This window comes from Mus pahari, chromosome 2, assembly GCF_900095145.1.
Source record: "Mus pahari chromosome 2, PAHARI_EIJ_v1.1, whole genome shotgun sequence".
Classification (NCBI taxonomy): Eukaryota; Metazoa; Chordata; class Mammalia; order Rodentia; family Muridae; genus Mus; species Mus pahari.
Genome location: NC_034591.1, coordinates 41101170 through 41107044, shown reverse-complemented (window position 1 = coordinate 41107044; position 5875 = coordinate 41101170). Strand labels below are relative to the sequence as shown.

The following is a 5875-nucleotide window of genomic DNA, read 5'->3' as shown; positions in this document are numbered from 1 at the left end:
ACTTACATAATACCTCATATTGATATAAACCAAAGTATAAGTGACAATTAGGTCATAATATAGATATTAAATACAGATAATATAAAATTATAAGGTTACTGATAAAGCATGGCCATCTATAATTACAGTTTGCATATTGAAAAATGAGGCTGAATAGCAAAAAAATAGAAAATACGTAATTGTAAGATTTCTATGCCTATTTCTACATTTAATACCTTGCTAGTTCAAATTATTCTTATAAAACAAAACTTACTTTGCATTGTGTTATTTGTGTGAAGCTTGCACACATGCGCTTGTTATGAGCACTGAGCTGAACTGAATTCATTATTCCAACACAGACAGGACAAACTAAATGCTCAACAGTGCATTTCAAAGAGAAATACAACACGTATATTGTCCCTGTTCTGACTCTGTGATATTTAGGAAATGCTAAACAGTTGCCACAGTAAGACTATGCACGTATCGCAGACCTACTTCTCTTCCTAGGCTGGGTTTTCTCAGTGCTGGTGACATATCTGATTTGATTGTTTTGTGTAATCAATGACTAAGATTCTGGTTTCTTTAATTAGCCTTAAAGAAAGTGAAATTGCGGCTGCTGTAATAATTTGCAGATAATCAATTATAATCTGTTTTCTTCTCTGGGGAACATGTGGTCATTTTAGGGAAATTCTATGATTGCCACTAACCGTTAAGTGAAATGTAAAACTACAATTTTCATTTTCTAGGAAGAAAGAAATATGAATCGTAAGAAGCTTTGAACCTTTGGGTACCCTCTTAGCTTTGAAGATAACTTTTGCTTGGTGCGATCTCTTGGCATTTTGACTTAAATTGCTGTGGTTAACTCTTAAATTGTTTTCACCTCCAGGAAAACTCTATGGTAGTACTTAAAATAACATTTTTATTTAAAATAACTTACTTCAGGGAAAAATGTTATATATTCAATTTCTCAATTTTGTATAATTGCTGAACACAGAATACTTATGAGAATGAAAACTTGCAGTCAAGTTTTTGTATTGGAAAAACGATGTTACTTTAAGGCTGGTCTTTAAATATAAATAAAAAATGGTTGAATGCCTATTAATGATATAGCATAACCTTAAATGGATGGGTAATAAAAGAGAAGAGTGTAAAGAGTTAATAGAGGTATATTAAAAATTGCATCCCGTATGTATTAAAATAGTAATAGCATAGTAGGGAAGATTACAAGAAAAATGACTCCACTGGATACTGGTAAAATTATGATACAAGATATGTGAAAGTATTTCACCTGAAGAAATGCAGAAGATAATGGCATTGGGCTCATGAAAGTTGTGAGCCATCCAGATTAATTAGAAAAGAGTTTGAGGACATAATGAGGTACTGGACTTTGAGACTGAAGAGTGATGGGCATATTCAAGTAGCAAGGGAAGGTAGCACAAATGTCAAGTGGGATACACGACATGCCACTGGCTAAGAAGCAGCAATACTGATGTTCTCTGAATACACAATAAGCTCAGATATGTACCCTGGTGATGATTCTCCTTATGAACAAGGCAAGAGAAAAATGTTTGGATTGAAATTCAGCAGTCCATTTATAAGCCTTTCGAGAGCAGTGGGCAGAGGGGCAGGGATGGGCATAGCCAAATCTTCCTGGATCCCTGATCCACATTAAGACAAGAATTAAAAAAAAAAAAAATTAAATGAGCCAAGATTTCTGCTTTTGGAAAAGATAATTTGAGAGAGAAAATAATTACTCAACTTTATGAAAACAATAGTGTATGAAACACTAGATGCCTTAGTCAGGGTTTCTATTCCTGCACAAACATCATGAACAAGATTCAAGTTGGGGAGAATTGGGTATTTTCAGCTTACACTTCCACACTGCTGTTCATCACCAAAGGAAGTCAGGATAGAACTCAAGCAGGTAAGGATGCAGGAGCTGATATAGAGGCCATAGGGAGATGTTCCTTACTGGCTTGCTTCCCCTGGCTTGCTCAGCTTGCTCTCTTATAGAACCCAAGACTACCAGTTCGGAGATGGCACCACCCATATTGACCCCCCTCCCTTGATCACTAATTGAGAAAATGCTTTACAGCTGGATCTCATGGAGGCATTTCCTCACCTGAATCTCCTTTCTCTGTGATAACTCCAGCTTGTGTCAAGTTAACACAAAAACAGCCAGTACACTAGACCAGGAGATAATCAACACAAGACAATTAAGAGATAGTGACTTTGCAAGGGAGGACTTAAGTAAGTCCTGTGACCACCTAGAAATATCTGGGGAATGATTGACAACGTATACCGCACTCAGAAGACTTCGAGATTTGTTTCTTTCTGAGAGAGGCAAGACCAGTGGGATTTCAGGGTTAGACACAAGGATAAATTCAAGAGGCAAACTACAAAAGGATAAAGCTTGACATCATCAAAAGGCCAGAGAACTGTAGGGAGTCAGAAAGTGGTCAAATCTGAGTGACACAATGCCAAGAAAGACTCCTTATACCAGGGTCAGAAGAAATGGATCCCTAGATTCCACACTGGTGCAGCATTCTCCCTCTAAATACAGTTGACTATCTATAGGTTAAGAGCTAAGTTTTCTTAAATTCATGAGTCGATTGATGGTCTCTCAACTGGATGCAGTTTTAATCTATACCACTCCAATGTGTGAGCTGTATGTCATAACACACTTCCAGAGAGTGAATCAAAGAAACAGAATGAAAACTGTGTAGACCATAATACATGTGATCCAGTTGAACACCACTAGATCTAATATTTGATGACTTGGTCCTTTTGATAGAATGAGAAATGTTCTTATCTCAACAGCATATTTGCTGTATAATATTTATGGATTAAATATACAATTTTATGTATATTTAATTTGTAGAGAAATCTACAGAAGTGAAGATCATGCAAAACTATGAAAAGCTGTAGAGACAGTGGGTACATGACAAATCATGTCCTTGTTTAGTACTGGAAAAAAAACACTAAATAATGCCAAAAAATGAGATCTAGAAAGATTATAGTTTGATTAATATAAAAGTACACAAAGAAATAGACAACTACAAATTCTAGCTTCCCAGGAAAATTCTAACAAAAATTGAAAAAATGAATACAATTTTTCCACATTCCATTCTAGAAAACTAAGTTCTCAACTAACCCTACAGAGTAAATAGAATCCTTAATACAGAATCAGAAGAACATAACAAAGTATTGGACAAATTGGGTATCTTCTCACATACACAGATAATTTCAGTTTGTTTGAGCTGGAGACAGCAGATGGAACATTGGATTTTGCTGCCATTCTAATTGAGAAAACTGGCTTCTAGTTTTAGGGAGAGACTCTGAGTTAAAAGAATAAGGGAAAGGGTGATACAGGGCATTTGATATTCTTTTCTGGAATATATACAAGTATACATATACAACCATACCACACACTCACATACAGAAAAGAGAGAGAGAGAGAGAGACAGAGACAGAGACAGAGACACAGAGAAAGACAGAGACACAGAGAGAGACAGAGAGAGAGAGAGACAGAAAGAGAATCTTAGCAAACTAAATGCAGCATCGTTTGAACCACTGAATATATCCTAATAATTTATTCAAACATTAAAAAATAAAGCAATGCAGTTTCCCATAATAAAAACTGCTAAATAAGTTAATGGGAATCAAACATCAAATAATCTCGATTCATAAATTTATTTCACAGTGTCTAAAATACTTTCTCTTTTAAAAACTAGCAACAAACAGAACATTTTTAGTCCTGTAAAATCACTCGTGATTCCTGAACAGGAAGCACAATACTTGCTAAAGTAACTCTGTCCTTGTTATTGCTTGTAGCTGCTACCACCTGCCTTCACAGAAAGTGCATTTGTTACCCCCTGTAGCTCATGAGTCTGCAGTGTGTGATCAGTTTGGACCACAGTTTGATTTCATGATATTTCATAATATTTGCTGGCAATCAGGTCGCCTACCCCTACAATCTGAAAATAAGGTGGGACATGAGGTTTCGTCGTGAAGCTTATTTTGTTATTGGGAGCCAGGTCCTCACTATCCGAACATTTATGTTGTGCTTCCAGAAGGACAGGCCTATGAAAGAATGTTAGAGTAAAACAGAGACACAAAAGGTCTCATTTCGGAGATGGCATACCATCAACTCTGCTATACAAACCTGAAGCCGTTTCTGTATGTGGAACACTAATCCTATTGGAAATTCTCTTCTTGGAGCCAGGCTTACTGAAGTATGTGTCCACAATTTTTAAAGCTGTTATTGATCATTCTCTACTAAATTAAAATGAAAAAAAAATCTGTGTTATCTCTATATTCACTGGAGCATGGTCAAACTCTCAGTGGGCTGCCCCTGAAAGAGAACTGAATCTTTCCCCTCCTGCACCCAGCCAGAAGCCATGAATTATGGAGAACTAAGTTCAGCATCCTTATCTCACTTTAAGGGTTCTCTTTGGGGGATTCCTGTTTAAAAACTTGCACTTTTGACGGGTGGGGACAGGGCTTGTCACAGATGTCCCTCTTTCTCAACTATGCTTCTATAATTATTATCACAGCAAAAGTAGCTTCCTTGCTTTTTACAATCAGGGTGAGTGTGGGTCATGGGCTTTCACATGGTTTTTGGTGACAACAGAGACCATGAGTACAGCCCCCTGGTTGTAGTAGACCCACAGTTCCAGGTATAACCCTTGATGACACAGGTCCTGGACATCATCATGGGCTCAGGTGGCAAACACAGGCCATTAAGATTGGTATGGTCTTCAGGTGCAGCACAACCCAAGACATTAACATGAATTCAGATGGCAGCTGAGATCGTGGGTATCTGCATGGCCTTTGGTGGTAACATAGATTATGGATCAACACTGACCCTGGCTGCTGTAGGACCTCTACTCCAGCCATGGCTCTTGGTGGCAGTACACATCTGGACATCACTATGGCCTTAGGTGGCAGTGGCCTTAGGTGGCAGTTCAGAACACGAACGTCAGCTCAATTTTCATTGTCCTTCCTGTTCCTTGTCTAGTTCCACATTTCTTTGCAGCATACATCTTTACCAACACCCCATCATGTATATACTCATCATAGGAGTATGTCCTGCCTACAATGCAAGAACCAGGTAACTCGAGTGGCTTCCGCAGCCCAAGCCATTAGGGCAGGCCACTGTCTGGTTTTGGCCTGGATTACATGTCCCTTGATGAGAGGAGGGTATTGAAGTCTCACACTGTCACTGTGTAAGGGTCAATATGTGATTTAAGTGTAGAATTATTTCTTTTACAAATATGGGTGCTCTTGTCTTTGGGGCATAGATGCTTAGAATAGAAATGCCATCTTTGTGGACATTTCCTTTGATAAGTAGGTCACATTCTTCTCCGACTCTTATGAATAGTTGTGGTTTGATGTCTATTTTGATAGACATTAAAATGTCTACACCAGCTTGCTTCTTTGGCCCATTTGCTTTATATATCCTTTTCTTTTCTTTTTTCTTAAAATTATTTTATTAGATATTTTCTTCATTTACATTTCAAATGCTATCCCGAATGACCCCTATATCCTTCCTCTACCCACCCTGCTCCCTTGCCCACTCACTACCACTTCTTGACACTGGTATTCCCCTGTATGGGGCATATAAAGTTTGCAAGACCAAGGGTCCTCTCTTCTCAACTATGGCTGACTTGGTCATCTTCTGCTATATATGCAGCAAGAGACACAAGCTCTGGGGGTACTGATTAGTTCATATTGTTGTTTCAGCTATAGGGTTACAGACACCTTCAGTTCCTTGGGTAATTTCTCTAGCTCCTCCATTGGGGTCTCTGTGTTCTATCCTATAGATGACTGGGCATCCACTTCTATATTTGCCAGGCANTGGCATAGCCTCACAAGAGATAGCTATATTAGTATC

At 38.1% G+C, this 5875-nt stretch overlaps 1 non-coding gene across 1 annotated transcript; it reads left to right on the top strand.

Moving 5' to 3' along the window:
• The first annotated feature begins 384 nt into the window (after positions 1-384).
• LOC115063465 lies at positions 385-515 on the top strand. Its single transcript, XR_003843340.1, has one exon. It is a non-coding gene; the product is annotated as a small nucleolar RNA SNORA72 (small nucleolar RNA).
• Positions 516-5875: the final 5360 nt, after the last annotated feature.